Source organism: Equus quagga, chromosome 5 (assembly GCF_021613505.1).
Source record: "Equus quagga isolate Etosha38 chromosome 5, UCLA_HA_Equagga_1.0, whole genome shotgun sequence".
NCBI classification, from domain to species: domain Eukaryota; kingdom Metazoa; phylum Chordata; class Mammalia; order Perissodactyla; family Equidae; genus Equus; species Equus quagga.
The window spans coordinates 31,646,500-31,662,324 of NC_060271.1; the positions used below are offsets into that span (position 1 = coordinate 31,646,500).

General features: G+C 53.3%; 1 protein-coding gene and 1 long non-coding RNA gene across 3 annotated transcripts in view; both read left to right on the top strand.

Moving 5' to 3' along the window:
- Nucleotides 1-5,925: 5,925 nt before the first annotated feature.
- LOC124240176 (uncharacterized) lies at nucleotides 5,926-8,828 on the top strand. Its single transcript, XR_006888798.1, has 3 exons — nucleotides 5,926-6,215; nucleotides 6,293-6,367; nucleotides 8,517-8,828. It is a non-coding gene; the product is annotated as an uncharacterized LOC124240176 (long non-coding RNA).
- Nucleotides 8,829-15,666: 6,838 nt separating this feature from the next.
- The window catches only part of LUZP1 (leucine zipper protein 1), an 84,681-nt gene continuing 84,522 nt past the window's right edge, over nucleotides 15,667-15,825 (top strand). The window contains exon 1 of one of the 2 annotated variants that reach the window (XM_046662939.1): nucleotides 15,667-15,725. The gene's annotated coding sequence lies outside the window, so the exon portion shown is untranslated. The remainder of the gene's footprint in view (nucleotides 15,726-15,825) is intronic. The other variant, XM_046662950.1, reaches the window with a different exon arrangement.

Genomic DNA, 15,825 nt, shown 5'->3' on the forward strand with positions numbered 1-15,825 from the left:
GTTACGGTTGCCTGAAAGCTGCCCGTTTGCTTATGGTGCCTGGAGAACTGCACCTTAATTAGGCCACCTGAAGGTCAAATTAATAATGAACTTGTTTCCAGGACCACAGAGGATGTCTGTATTTGGGGCTTTTATCCTCCACCCTTTCCCGCTCCCCCACCATCCTTGTCATGCTCCTCATTCTTTCACACTTAGTCATAGACACACACACAGCTTGGTGGTGACATGCAGGCAATGGGGGAGAGCCGAGCCTGGTCTAGGACAGGACTCTGCTAATTTCCTTTTTTTTTTTTTTTTTTTTGAGGAAGATTAGCCCTGAGCTAACTACTGCCAATCCTCCTCTTTTTGCTGAGGAAGACTGGCCCTGAGCTAACATCCGTGCCCATCTTTCTCTACTTTATATGTGGGACGCCTACCACAGCATGGCTTGCCAAGTGGTGCCATGTCTGCACCCGGGATCTGAACTGGCGAACCCTCTGCCACTGAAGCCGAATGTGTGAACTTAACCGCTGCGCCACTGGGCCAGCCCCACTCCGCTAATTTCTGATATATGCAAGTGTGACAGACACTGCGGGGTGCCCACCTTGCCTCCAGTCCTCCTTCCTTGCTCACAGAAGTCCAGAGCAGTTCAAATGGCAACATGCCCAATCCCCCAGGAGATGAATCCTGATTGGTTTAAACCAGTTGGGATACTTCCATTCCCTTTGCTACAGATTGGTCAAGGGATGGACAGATGACCTTGTCCCGGCCAATGGCATGTAAGCAGGGAGACCAACCAGTCAGATTTGCCAGGGACTAAGGGGGTTCCCAGGACCTGCAAATTTTGGTCCAAATTGAAAAGGTACCAGGCAGACAGGGACAAGGTGGTCATGCAAGATGTAAGAGGAAGTCGGCTGGGGATTTTGGGAAAGACCCTCCTTGCAGGAAAAGAGAGACATGCAAGGAAAATAAGTTCTTCCTTGTTTGTGAGGATGGGGGCTTGGGCAGCCGTCCTGTGATCCTGCAGGTGACCATTGCAGACGGCCTGAGGGTGGCAGAGGGGAAGAGCGAGCTCAGTTCCCTGACTGCATCGTTGAGGCGCTGAGGCATCCCTGGACCGCCTGTCTCCGATTTCTTGTTGAGTGAGCAGTAGCCATCCTCATGGTGTAGACACTGTTAGCTGGATTTTTCCGTTACTTGCTGCTGGATGCATCCTAGCAGACACCAGGAGGACGTGCCTCTCTCCTGCCACCTTGCCTCCCGTAGGTTGGCGGGCAGCAAGGGTGGGCAGCAGCAAGCGCTCTCCGGTTGGCACAGGCTTGGGGTCTTGGACGGGGAGGTGAAGACAGCCAGAGGGTGTTTCAGGGCGAGCCAGCAAGTGCAATGAGCGGCTTCTGTTCATAGGCTGCTTTGAGAGGCGGCCAGGGCTTTCCAACGCAGCATGAGCACTCCCTGAGGTCTGCAGGCCCGTGGGCGGGAGAGAAAACGCAGGGTCAGCAACAGCGACTCAGCGGGAGGTCACGCAGACACTCACTAGTTTGGATCTGGGTCTGTCCCGTCCAAAGTGCCTGCTCTTTCTCTCAGTTCCGTCACGAAGAAGGGATGACGCCTAGAACATTCTTGGTGACAGGGGATCAGTGCCCACGAGATACCCAGCCCATCTTTGGTCGCACTGACTGTCCTTCCTGCTGGGCCCAAAGCTGATTTCCAGTAACTGCCCCCCTGGCTGTCCCGATCCTGCCCTTCGGGAACCGGAGGCCGGGCTGTGCCTCTCAGCTGAGCAGCCTCCTGCCCCGTCTTCAGCAGCTCAGAAAGGAATTGGGCCCTTGGCACTTGGTGTCATACTCAAAGCGCTAAATCTCTCGCACACCTAGTGCTTGTAAGCTGGCTGCGCTCTCCCGCCCCGGCCCCCTGTTCTCTCTCTGCACAGCTGAACCCAAGGGGAGGACGTTTCATGGACCCGTGTCACACTTCTTGGAGTTTCCTATATGTCGTTGTGCAGGTGAAGCTGTTCTCAGATCCTGGTTCTGTTGGCTCTAGACGTGCTGTCCCTCCCAGCTCTGGGGGATCCTGCGAGTAAATGCGTCCCAATCACTAAAGAACTGTCACATCCGTTGGGGACAGGGTCACAGCCCTTGGTCGACCTTCTCCAGGCCAGCATTGCCAGACAGCCTAAGGGAGCTCCTCTGGCAGAGGTACAGGTACTGCCCCCACCCCCATATTAGTCAGGGTTCTTCAGAGAGACAGAACCAATAGGACGTGCGTGTGCAGACAGAGAAAGAGATCTGTTTCAAGGGATCAGCTCACACAATTGTGGAGGCTCAGTGAGTCCAAAATCTGATGGGGAGGCTGACAGGCTGGCAATTCAGACAAAATAGTTGCACTTGGAGTCCAAAAGCAGTCTTCTGGTTCCACACCAGGAAGGGCCAATGTTGCTGATGAAGGCCAAAGGCCTTCTTCTGGAGAATTCCCTCTAGCTTAGGGGAGGTCAGCCCTTTGCTATTCAGGCCTTCAACTGATTGGTTGGGGCCCACCCACCTTATGGAGGGCAATCTGGTTTCCTCAAAGTCCACCAGCTTGAATGTACATCTCATCCAACAACACCCTCACAGAAACATCCAGAATAATGTCTGACCACATATCTGGACGCTGTGGCCCAGACAAGTTGACATGTAAAATTCACCATCACCCCCATCTTGCTTTCACAGCCAGGCTCCCTCACAGCACCTGGCCCTCTGACCTCTGACCTCTTGCCAGACTGTGAACCCCACAGCAATTCTCACTGACCTTTGTACTCTCAGTATGGCACACAGCCAGTGCTCAATTAATGATAATACCAGCATTTATTGAGCTCCTACTCTGTACTCAGGTGCTGCCCTAAGCATTTACTAGCATTAACTCTTTTAATCTGCATAAAGTTGGTCATTTTATTGTCCTCCAGATAAAGAACAGAATGCGCAAGAAATTAGGTAGTTTGCCAGTGTCACACTGCTAGTAAGTGGTGGAGCCAGGACGAGAGGCATGCAGTTATACCCCGGAATCCACGCTCCTCACCCCAGTGGATGTGGTCAGGGCCAGCATGGCATGTAGCTGTGAGGGGCAGCACAAGCCAGTGGAAAAGGCACGGGTTTGGGGATCAGACGGACTGGGCTAGCTACCCCGTTTCCACTTACTTGCTTCATGTCTCTGTGCCTCGGCTCGCTCTTCTGTACAGTGTGGGTGACATTAATGCCAGCCTCGTAGGTGGTTGGGGCCTGCCCTCTGCCCAACTGTAGCATCCAAAACCAGGGGACGTTACTGAGTGACACCAGGCCACGGTTTACTCATGGGGAATCTTTGCTGAGGACCTACTGTGGTCCAGGTGCTGTCCAGACGTTTTCTTATGGAATCCTCCCGTCAGCCGTGGGAGGAGTCCAAGGCCTTGTCGCCCTCTCACAGATGGGGAAATGGAGCTTGGAGCACTGACGAGTCACATAACCGGGCTGAGAGTTGTCCTCTTGTCCCTAGGTATTGCAAGGCCAGTGCTGTGTCCCTGGGATCACAAATCAAGGGACTGCAGGGCCATTTACAAATGAGTGAAGCAGACGGGGTGCGATGCCACAGGGCGGTGTGGGGACTCTGGTGACTGGAGCTCCCGTGCCCTAGCTAGAGGTGGCAGCCACTACTCATCTCCAACTGACTCGTGCCAGGCTGACATGGGCCCGCTCTGCTGATTTTTGAGAGAATAAGGAATCTGGGTTTTCTGTGCAATCCCCTTATTTTTTAAATATCGACAACTAAATTTTTAAAAAGCAACAGTGTACAAGTATGCAAACAACAAAACGAGCCGGTGAGCCAGATCTGGCCCCTGGCCCACCCGTTGGCTGCCTCTGGCCCTCCCATGCTATTGGCTAATTTCTGTCCCCTGGACAGCAGTCGGATCCCGCGCAGAGCTCACAGTTTATCAAGAGACCAAAGGGCGCGAGCAGATTAGAAAGCCAGGCAGCCTGTCCTCTGAGGTGCCTGCCCTGGACCCCATCCCGTGCCCCACCCCTCTGCCCCTTAGGTGCCATGGCAGCCACCTTCCTGTCACAGGAAGGGCTGGCTTGTGCGGGAGGGGAAGGGACAGTGCTCCATTTACCCTGCCGCTGCTGAGGGCCAGGTGCAAGCAATCCTCTGCATCTTGGGGTCTTAGGACGGTGCACACACCTGCGTCACCAGGGCCCCCTGCCTTGTGCCCAAGAGCAGGAGCAGGGATTCCAGACCTGGAGGCTGTGAGATAGGAGGGTACCTTCGAGGTCATCCAGGACAAGCCCTATCAGATCGCTAACATCAGAGCAGCCGCTCACGCATTTTGATTGCTTCACCTCCTGGACCCCCCCCAACAACTTGGTGAAGTGGGAACTACTATTATCCCCATTTTGCAGATGGGGAGACAGGCTCAGAAAGGTTAAGTAATTTGTACGAGGCATCTCAGCAAGTAAATAGCAAAGGCAAGAGTCACGTCTAGTCGATGTGACCAAGAGCCAGCACTGCCAGCGGCCAGCCTGCGCCACCTCCCTGCGCCACACTCCCACTAGTGGCTTGCCTCCTCAGCATTCCTACAAAGCATCTTCGAGCCTCTGCTCATCCGTCCAGTGACAGGGTGCTCACTACCTTTCTATTTTTTTAACCATAGCTGTGCTCACCCACCACTAACCAGGCACTAGGGACTTTAAAAATGCTTTATATCATTCCATCCACACAGCCGCCCTGCTGGCTCCTTATTATACCCATTTATACGTGAGAAAACCAAGGCTTAACATGATAAAGGAACTGGCCCAAGGTTACAAAATTGGTCAGGGACAGACTGAGATTCAAATGCAGGCCTGTTCTTTATCTAGCTCAGACTGAAAGCTTCTTCTTTTTTTTTTTTCCTTGAGGAAGATTAGCCCTGAGCTAACATCTGCTGCTAGTCCTCCTCTTTTTGCTGAGGAAGACTGGCCCTGAGCCAACATCTGTGTCCATCTTCCTCTACTTTATATGTGGGATGCCTACCACAGCATGGCTTGACAAGCGGTGCCATGTCCACACCCAGGATCTGAACTGGCGAACCCCGGGCCGCCAAAGTGGAATGTGTGTACTTAACCACTGCACCACTGGGCCGGCCCCGCTTCTTTTGGTTTTGGGGGGTAAAAATCTGTCCCCTTGAAGTAGCAGCCTGAATTCCTAATTCTCCCAGCTCTCTTCCCTAGATGCCCTCTTGCCCTCTTCAGACGTCTGAAGGCAGAACATGTACCCCTCGAGTCTTTTTTATACCAGAGTCAATATTCTAGCTCCTTCAACTGTTCCCCATAAAGTCTGGTTTTATGGTCCCCCTCAGCCATCATTTTGTTCATCCTATTATGGATGAGTTATACTTTCTCCATGTCCCATTCAAAGTTCTGATCCCAATGGAACACAAGACTCCAGACATGGGCAGAGAGACTATCACCTCCTTCATTGTACATACAGTGCTTCTATTAATGCAACTCCAAGCCCAATAAAGCATCTTCTGTGTATGAAGCGTTGCCCTACACACTTGGGATAGGGAGCAAACAAGCCAACAACTTCCCAGGCCTTCTGGAATTTACATTCTGCCTACTGAGAAAAGGAAGGAGGCAGAGTCACAGATCCTTTAGTGGACTTTAATCATAGATCCTAGAACATCAGAGGTGATAGGGTTCAGTGTCCTCCTGCCCTTTTTTTATAGATGAGGAACTTGAGCCCAGAGAAGGCCAGTCACAGACCCAAGATTCCACGGTGAGACAGAATCAGCTTCTGCCTTTCTCAGAGCCTCAGGCTCAGGGGAGCCCCAGGGCCTTAGGGGGGATGTGGAATGAGACCAAGATGCCACCCTGGAGAATTGCGCTAAGCGGAGCTGTCGGCAAAAATCCTGGTCTATTCCAGGTATGCCCGCCAGGCGGCGCAGAGGCACCAGAGACAGGCGCGGAACTCGCAGCGGGGTGGGCACCTTCCTCCAGCGCAATTTTCCTTACCAAGTGGGGAGGGGGAGGTGGGCACGCTGTGCCTGCTCCGGGTCGGCGCCTGGCAACTGTGTACACGGTACACAGAGAGAGAGGAGGATTCTGCCTCCACCGAGGAGAGAGCGTGGGGTAGCTGTTAACAGCTTGGACACAGGCACCATACAGACCCGGTAGGAAATCTGGACCCCGTTGGTGGCTTTATCGTGTCACCCACCCCGACACCTGGCCTCTGACACGTGGAGTGGGTGCAAGGTAAGGCCCTCACTTCCCAGGGCTCTACAGAAAGCTGGAGTTGCTGGTGCTCTGTTCCTGTCTGGTCCCTTTTCCAGGTGGACGGTGGGCAACTCCCCCAGCAGAGAAGTCTCCATCAGAGGGCAGGAAGGCCCAGCCACCACCTGGAGAAGGTGAGCTAATGGGATCTGACAGCCTCACAGCCCAGCTGAGGCCTGGCAGCTCGTTCACATGTTTATTTATCTTGCATCACACGGGGGAACTGCATGTGCAAAGGCTCTGGGGCTGGGAACGGTGAATGTCTGGGGCTGTGGGGGCCGAGGATGCCTGAGAGGAAAGAGAGGGTTGGAGACGTAGGCTGGGCCTTGGGGGCTAAACTGAGCTGTTGACTTTGAACTTGGTCCTGGGAGCAACAGGGAGCTATTGAAGATTATTCAGCAGCGGCATGACTTGGTTAGATAAGTGTGAAGAGCAATTACTCCGTCTGGCTGTGTGTGAAGGGAGGAATGGAGGCTGGGGAGCCCAGAGGCAGAGAGACCAACCAGGAAGCTGAGCAGATCGGAGCTGCAGGCTGGACTCAGGCAATGGCGGCTGATTTTCCATCCACTCGGAGCTTCTGATGAGCTTGAGGCACCCCGGTGAAACTTGTCTATCCTGCCCATGAGCTAGTTTCCACAGGGCAGGGGGCTGCCCTGGGGCCAGGCAGCAGGTATTTCCTAGAAGATTCTTCATGAAAAAAGTCAGCCTCGGAAGAGAGAGGCTGGCTAATGAGACAGACGAGATCCCGGGTCAGGTTGGAGGGGAGAGGCAGTGTAGTCTAATGGTTAGGAACACATACTAGCGTCATGTCCCGGCTTTCATGTCCCAGCTCTGCTGCTTCTTAGCTGTGTGACCAGAGATAGGCCACTTTCCTTCTCTGATCCTCAGTTTTCTCATCTGTAAAATGTGACTCTGAAGAGGGCTCACCCCTGGAAGCTGTCGTGGGGGCTGGACATGGTCATGTGTGTAAAGCTCAGCAGAGCACTGGGTACCTAGGAGGCAGCCAACACATGGAAGCCCTGGGGGGAACTTGCGGTTCTCAATCCCCATCAAAGACAGAGTCAGTTGCCGAGGCCCACTGGCCATTCTTGCTCTGCGGCGCCTCTCCAGGCCAGAGTGGCTCCCCAAATGGGCCAGCCCGGCCTCCACATGCACTGAGTCAGGCCAAGCGAATTCCAGGCAGAAGCAAAGCCATGATGCTTTGGTCAGCCCAGGCCGCCTTCTGGGGGAAATGTACCACTTCTGTTCCACTTTGGGGAGTATTAAAAATTATCCTCCGTACTCCAGGGTCTCAGGTGAGCTTCCCGTTTTATTCTGTCGGTTTCTTCCTTATTCTGTGGGTGCGTGCGCTGCAGGCCTCCTATGAGCCAGTGACTGTGGCAGGTGTTCTGTATTTATTTTTTCACGTTCTCTTCAGAGCAGCTCCCTTGGGGGGGTCTATTTGTTATCGTCCTCACCATGGATGAAGAAACCGAGGCTTAAAGAGGTTAACAAATGCACGTGGGTCTGTCTGACACCACCCCCTCTGCTCCTCCCCTCCACACTTACCTGCCACGTGGACAGGTCATCGGAAAGGCCCCCGGGCCCCCAGCCGCCTGCCTGCAGAATTACCCAGTGAGCAGAATGCTGAGGCTTGTCTGAGCCAAAAGCCAATGAGAGAATGGGACACAGGGCCCAGCAGTGTCCTAAAAGTCTAACACTTTTAGGCACGGTCCCTTGCACTCGTTGGGGTCCTTTAATAATACGTTCCTCTGAGAGTTTAGTGCAGGGAAAAATTTGTGTCCCGAGTCACTGACGTGGTTCTTCCAATCAGACTACAGCAACAGCTAATTCTTGCACGGAATTCACCACGTGACAGGCCTGTTCTATGAACTGAATATGTCCTAACTCATTTCATCTTCCCGATGACCCTAAGAGAGGGGTTTTATCATTATGTCATCCCTGTGAAGAAACGGAAGCACAGAGAATTTAAGTAACTGCCTAAGGTCACATGACTAGTAACTGGTAGAGATGGGCCTCAAAACAACAGGGTCTGCGCTTAATCACATGTTTACTACTTCCCATATAATTTGTAACTCATCCTATTTCCCTCTTTGCTTTGACTGCCAGGAACCTCAGAGCCATGGGTTTTGCTCTGTTATAGTTGCTATCCTTAGAAAACTTAGCCTAGCATTTCTGCTCTAATTAGTCAATTTTTCATCTTTCTTCCCTCCTTCTTCACTGGCCTTTGGTCCAGGCTTTCATTACTCCCTGACTCTTGCTCTTTAACTATCCACCAAATAGGCTTGAGGCTGCGATGGAAACCACCTCAAAACCCTTTTTGGAACAGGCAGGGCATAATGCATGGGCGAGATGAACAGAGACTGTTTCCGACCAGCTGAGCCACCTGGACACAGTCGGTGCCGGATGGTTGTCTTCTGAGCATCTTCTGTGTGACCAAGATGTGGAGGACCTAACAATGAAACCAAGTCACTCCCAGTGTTACTCAAGTTATGCAAACTGCTGTAACAGAGAAATCCTGACATCTCAACGCCTAAATACGATAGAAGTCAGTTCAACGTGTGCCCCATTCAGTCAACCGACCGAGTGAGACTGAATTCTTCTCTGCTTTTCTCTGAAACAACGGTACACGGGGAAGGGGAACCGCTGACAAGGGTCCAGTTCACAGGGAACTTAAAGTTATTGAACCTTCTATCCTTGTAAAACGGCTAAGGATATCACGAAATATGTATCGTGGCCAGGAGGAGGGAAATGGTCTTGCTTTTTTTGACAAGGAACCATGAGCAAAAAGGAGTATAGACATTTTAGACCCAGCATTTCATTTATCCAGCAGGGGAGTGGCTATTATGGGAGAGGGAGTTCATCACGGTAGGAAATATTCAGAGGATGAATTTTCACTCTGCTGAAGGTTCTAGAAGGAGTTAAGCTACCAGTCCTTCCAACTTTGAGCTTCTGCCCTAGGCTCCACAGTCATTTCTGAGCACCTATTTTGTGCTAAGTTCCGGGTGGCGTTTTGGGGACCGAAAAACCAAAAAAAAATAAGACAAGGTTCTGGCCCTCAGGTTGCTCAACTGGAATGAGCTGAAGCGGGACCTGTGGGAAGCCGGAGTGGTCTGAGCTCTGCAAACAGAAGACTGCAGTTTAGTTCCTCTCTCTGTTGCTTTGTAGCTGTGTGACACTGGAGAAGCCACTTGGCCTCTCTGGTTCTCACTTTCTTCATTTATAAAATAGGGGCAATAGTTATCCTCAAAGATTCTGAGGACTCAATGACACTTACATTTAGAGCATTTGTAGCACAGCGCCTGGTCTGTAGGAAGCGCTTTATTTTATTCCGAGTGATATTTTTATGACGACCTTGGGTAAGTCACTTCATGTTTTACGCCTCATTTTCTCATCCGTAGGACGGCGTTAGTAAGCTGACATCGAGGGGTCGGAATCTCGCTGTGTGTGCGGTCCGGGGTCTGCCCTCTCATCTCTCGGCTTGCTCACGGGGCCGGCGGGTCGCATCGTACCCAGCTGAAGGACGAAACGACCGTGGCCGGCCATCAGCGAGGAGGAGGAGGAGGGCCCGGCGGGAACCAGGACGCGGTTTCCTGGCTGCGCTCCCGGGGAAGGGGGTTTGCGCTGGGTCCCATCCCCCGGCCGGTCCCGCTCAGGAAACGCGGAGAGAAAGCCAGGAACCAGGCCTGCCAGGCCCCGCGGCCCCGCGCCCGCCCTCCTCCCTGCCCTCCTCCGTGCCCCGGGTGGCAGGAAGCCGGCCGGCGGGAACGCCCTGCCCGGGCGGGGGTGGGAACGGCCGGGCGCGCGGGGCCCCCAGCTCCCCGGGCCGCGGCGCGAGCTGTCACCGCGGCGGCCGCGCGCATCCCGGCGCCCGCATCCCGGCGCGGGCGGCCCCGCGGTCCTGCAGGCGACGCTGCGGCCCGGGGCCTCCCGGGGCCATCGGGGTCATCGGCCCGCCCGCCGCGGGGGCTGGGCGGGGGAGGGAGGGCGTCCGAGCCTCTCTTTTGGGAGGTGAGATGCTGAGGCCTGAGGGTGCGTAGGGGAGCGGTCCAAGGTCACGGCTGGTGACCGGCAGGGCCCGTGGTCTGTGTGACTCCAAAGCTTGTGCCTTGAGGCCGTGGTCCTGGTCCAGCTCTGGAGGGGTGCAGCGGGGTTCAGGCTCTCGTGGAAACTCAAGAGCAGGAGGTCTGAATCTGGGGGCTGCGGATGGCCTCCCAGAGGTCTGCGAACCCCGTGAGTTTGTGTGTCACATGTTGTGTTGCATTTTTCTTGAGAGTTTCATAGGTGTCAGTGACCCAAAAAGGGGTAAGAACCAGGGCTTTCCCAGGTGCCGGTTCCTCTGTGGGGCCTCTGACTGTGCGAGGTCCTGAGGCTCTTCTGCAGTCTACGGCATCTTGAGACTCTCTCCTCCAGGCCTTGCTGGTCCCCTGGAGGGACTGGCCGTCTCTACAGGATCCCAGGATCCTTCTCCCGCATCTTGAGAATCTTCCTATAGAGTCCTGGGGTCCATCTGGGTATTTGAGGTCCCCAGGGGACCCTGGTATCTCTTTCTGAGACGCTGAGAATCTCACTGTAGAGTCCTCGGGTCCTCCATGGTGTGAGTTCTAAACCTGGGCCTCAGGATGCCTGTGAGCCCCTGAAATTGCAGGCAAGATTTTGTGGGTCTGTCTGTAGATGTGTAGTTCCTGGGAGAGGTCGCATGGATTTCACCAGATTCTGAAAGGGGTCCCTGATCCCCAAAGCTGGGAAAACATTGCTTTAGAGCGTCCAGTCTTAGACAGACCTTGCTCCCTTCTCACCAAGAAGAGCCAGGGAGGAATGAGATGGAGGAGATAAAAGGCAGCGTTGTGTAGCAGATGGAGCGTGGGCTTTGGAGTCAGGCATCTGGGTTAAAATCCCGGTCTTTCCACTTACCAGCTTTGTGACCTTGAGCAAGTTTCTTAACCTCTCTGAGCCTTAAGGCCACCTCCTCTAGGAAGCCTTCCCTTGTCCTGAATTCAGCCAGATCCCCGCTCCACATCCCTCAAGCCCTCATAGCACGTGGCCTGATGCTTTGTGGCACTTAGTGCAGTTGCTGTGAAGGAATTAACCATATTTAGTGTTGTCTGTCCTCCCCAGCAGTCATCAGCTCCGAGAAGGCAGGGACCTTTGCTGTCGCCCAGTCTGTGCCGTGCCTGACCCTTGTCAGGCTCTCAGCCATTCGGTATGAAATAAATAAAAAAGCGAAGGAATGGCGGGATGCGTGCCGGGCTCTGCACTGGGGGCAGAAAGGGATCAGAAATGAATGAGCGTCGTTCTCGTCCTCAAGGCAGGTCCAGTGCTAGTCGGGGGGGATGATGTGAGTTTGTGCCATGAAGACTGGCCTAAATGCCTTCATGGGGGATAGGCATCAATGGGGTAAAATGAGGAAAGCACCCAAGGGGCCCAGAGATGAGTGAGACGCAGTCCCAGAAAAGCTGGCATAACGACTTCCCTCCGTAGGATGAGTTACAACGTACGAAACGCTTCACTTACGTCAAGCATCAGGTAGGCCCTTATCCCGCAGAGATGGCAATCTGCAGCACCGAAGAGTTCAGGGAGTTGCCGGAGGCCGCCCCGGCGATCACAGCTGCCTGAGTTCAGAGCTCACTCGCTTCGGAATCCAGCCCACATCCCTCAGAAAGCGGACTTGGATGTTGTGAAGGTCTTGGTTCAGACCCCACTACACGTGAGCCTTCGGGCAAGTTCCTTCACCTCCTTGACCCTTGTTCTCCTAATCTGCAACTTAGGAATAATGACCCCCACACCCTGTATGAGACAGTATCAGGAAAGTGCCCTTGATGATGTCTGCTTTATAGTAAAGTGTTTGTTGACTGACTGAATGAAATATATGCACTGGTGGGCGGCCTGAATTGTGAGGGGATTTAAAATCATGCCATTTGGAGGATGATAGGAGAAGTTGAGGGTGATTTTTTTTCCCTTACCACTCTCACTTTCTATGATTTGTGTGAGACTTAGCCCTGGCCTCAACCACATTACTGTAATTTATTGTTTGCAAACTGACAAAAGGGAACCAACCCTAGGTCGGTTAGCTTTCTCTTTCTGTATATCTTTATTGCCTTTTTTCTGATGACCAAGTAATATATCCTCCTTGTAAAAAAATTAAATTGCAGAAAGATATAATGGGGAAAACTGAAAGTGCAAGTTTAGGCCCAGTCGGCACAGATGCTGACAGTTATTCTTTGAGAGGTGGGGGAGGGGCACAGGACAGGGAGCAAGAAAAACTCTTCCTGCTTAAAAATCTCTCTTGCTGACCTTGCGTGGTTCCCGGGAGTCCTGTTAGGAATCTCGCCTCCGGCTGTACCATTGAAAGTTCAAGGTAAAGGCTGGGGAGGGGGGAGAAGGTGAGAATTGTCTGTGCAGGGGCTTTCTCTGCACCGTGAAGAGTGAGATGGGACCCGCGGAACTTTCTATGGTTATATGCACAGTCGGTTCAGATGCCCACTGCCGATGTGTCTTGCAGCTGTGTTTTCATCCCCTTTCTTCCCTCTTAGCATTTAGTAGAGTCTTTTTTGAACGTTTCTGCTACACACACACACACACACAGAAAAGCAAAGCAAAAAGAAAGGAAAAAAGGGGAAAGTCTTCTATTTAGTTCTCTGTAGTCTCCATATTTTTTATGCATCCACTAAACATATATTCTAAGTTCTAACCACGGGATCCTACCACACCTGTCATTCTGCAACTCACACTTACTCGTTTCATGTCACAGTCCCCAGCACACACCTTTTCCTGCCTGTTCACGGAAACCTACCCCTTTCCTTTTACCAGCTGAGATTCTAGCCCTGCTTCCAGCCCAGACGCCAGCACAGGAGAGACCTTACCCAGGGGACATGTGGAAATAGTAACAGCTGCCACCATATCCTGGCATGAACTGGGTGCCAGGCTCTGCACTGAGCTCTTTCACACGTTATTTCATTGATTCCTCACAGCCACTGTAGGAGATCAGGACCATTATTACGCTCGTTTTTTCAGATGAGAAACTGAGATGCAGACTTCAAAGCCAGAGGTCACACAACTGGTAAGCGGTGGAGCTGAAATTTGAATCCTGATCCGTCCTGTGTCAAAGCTTTTGCTGTGAATGAATGAATAAGTGGTGGATGGGGTCCTGGATCCTGGGGAGAAAGTTCTGCCTTCAGAACTTCCACTGTATGGGGGCCAGCCCAGTGGCGTAATGGTTAAGTTTGTGTGCTTTGCTTCGGCAGCCTGGGTTTGTGGGTGCGGATCCCAGGCATGGACCTACACCACTTATCAGCCATGCTGTGGCAGCATCCCATGTGCAAAATAGAGGAAGATTGGCACAGATGTTAGCTCAGTGCCAATCTTCCTCAGAAAAAAAAAAAAAAAAAAAAGAAAGAAAAGAAAAGAACTTCCACTGTCTGTCCTGGGTTCTCTCTTCCAAGGGTTTGCAGTGCTTGGAATCAGCATCAGTACATAGGACGGACTCTGTAAAAGCCCTTTTCTTTTCCTGCAGCAATCCTGTGGCCAGGCCTGCTTTTCATGGGAAGTGGCATTTTTGAATCTCCTATTCTAAAAATAAGCCGCAATTTGTTAGGGGCCCTGGAGGACCAGCCCAGGCATTTCAGGACAGCCATTTGTCTGTCTGCAGCACAGGAAATTAATCAGAACCCCAAAGCCTTTTCCCTCTTCCCACAGGCTAGCGCGCTGGAAACGCCCAGGGCCTGGCTGCAGCTCTCCCAGAGGCCTGCGGAGACGCCAAGGGCAGTTTAACACAGATCCGCCTCTCTGTGAGGAAAGAGAGAGGAGAAAGGCACAGGGAGGGACGGTCAGCCCTCCTGCAAAGAGAACTCACAGCCGTCCCCAACTGGGAGGCTTGCCGAGGGAGAGACACCCTGGGGCATCAGATGTGACTCTGCAGAATCCACCTGGGGTCTCGAGACTGGAGTGTTGGTTCCTGTTCCAAGGGCACTGCTCTGCCGGGCCACTCTCAGCAAGCCATTTCCTCTCTCAGGACCTCAGAGTCTTCCACCGTGAGACGATTGGGTGGATCATCACGAGGGGTGCTGTGTGGTGTTAGGAGCTAATAATATTGATGATAATAATAATAATGAAAATCAGAATGACAACTACATTGTGGAACACTGTGCCTGGTGCTTTCTCTGTAGTGTCTTTTGTAATATTAAAACAAACACTCCAAGGACTATATTAATGTCCCCATTTTACAGATGAGGAGAATGAGTCTGAAAGAGAGCTAGTCTGGGCCAGAACATGGGCATGTGATTCCAGGGTTTTCTGGCATCCACAAACATGTGTGGGTTCTGACCTCGAGGAAGTGCTAAGAGACAAAGGAGAGGACAATTGACACGAGTCAAAATGTGTTCATGCCACATGAGAGTTACACACAATGCCATGGGTCTTCAGGGCAGGGAGAGCCGGCTTTCGGCTGGGGGAAACTAGGAGGAGTTGTAAGCTGAGATGAGACAGCAAGAGAAGAGCGTGAGCAAAGGGGCAGATGTGGGAAAGCAGTGGGTGTGCTGGGGGAAGTTTGGATAAACTTTACAGTGTGTATGTGTGTGTGTGTGTGTGTGTGTGTAAAGGTAGGAAGAGATCAGACCAGGCCCTGGCTTTGGCCTTTATTCCATAGGCAATGAGGAGCTTATACAAGACATGTCTCAAGAGGCCAGCTCTGCCGCTGCAGTCAGGGAGGAAGCAGCCCTCAGCACATCTGTGTCCTGGCTTGTGAATGCAGCCTGTGCCAGAACGTGGGAGGGCACCCGTGGGGAGAGTGTCTCTGGTTGTGTCCTGTACCATGCTGGGTGTGGGTCTTAGGCTCCTTTCACAGGTCCCCCTCCCACTTCTCTGGGCCCTAGGTACCTTGCACATAATAGGTCCACAGGAAATATGTCATAGAATTATTGGGGGGACTTCTGAGGTCATCTGGTCATCGCCTCTTCCCAATTTGAAGAAGGTGAAGGTGAGGAACATGGATGGGAAAGGACTCGTCCAGGATCACACAGTGAATTAACAGCAGAGCTGGAGGCTGGAACCCATGCCTCCTGAGTCCACGCCGAGTTCCTTTTCCGCGTTTGCTGAGTAATAGCAATAGTATTTGTTGAATGATTGCTTCATACCAGGCCCTGGGCTAAAACACCCTTACACCGATTATCTCATTTAATCCTCGCGACCTTTCTGACAGTGCCCCTCTTGAAAGCAGGACGTCTTGCCTTCCACCGCGATCTCCCACCTCGCCTCGCACAGGCCCTGGGCACCTAGCAAGGGACCTTGGCGGAGTCCCAGCCCTGGGAACGGCCAAGGGACCCAGGGGGCGGGGCCGCCTGCCAGCCCCGCCCCTCTCGCAGACCCCGCCTCCAGGGCGCTGACGTCACCTGGCCCCGCCCCTCATTGTCAGTCCCGGGGACCCGAGGAGGCGCCGGCGCCGGCAGCCGAGCGCCGGGCGGTCCGCAGGCGGGAGCGCGGGCCGGAGCCGCGGAGGTGAGGGGTCCGCGGGAAGGCGGCGGGGGCGCGGCGCGGGAGGCCGGGGCGGGCGGGCGCGGGGAGAGGCGGGCGGCCGGAGGGGGCGGCCTGCCGGGCC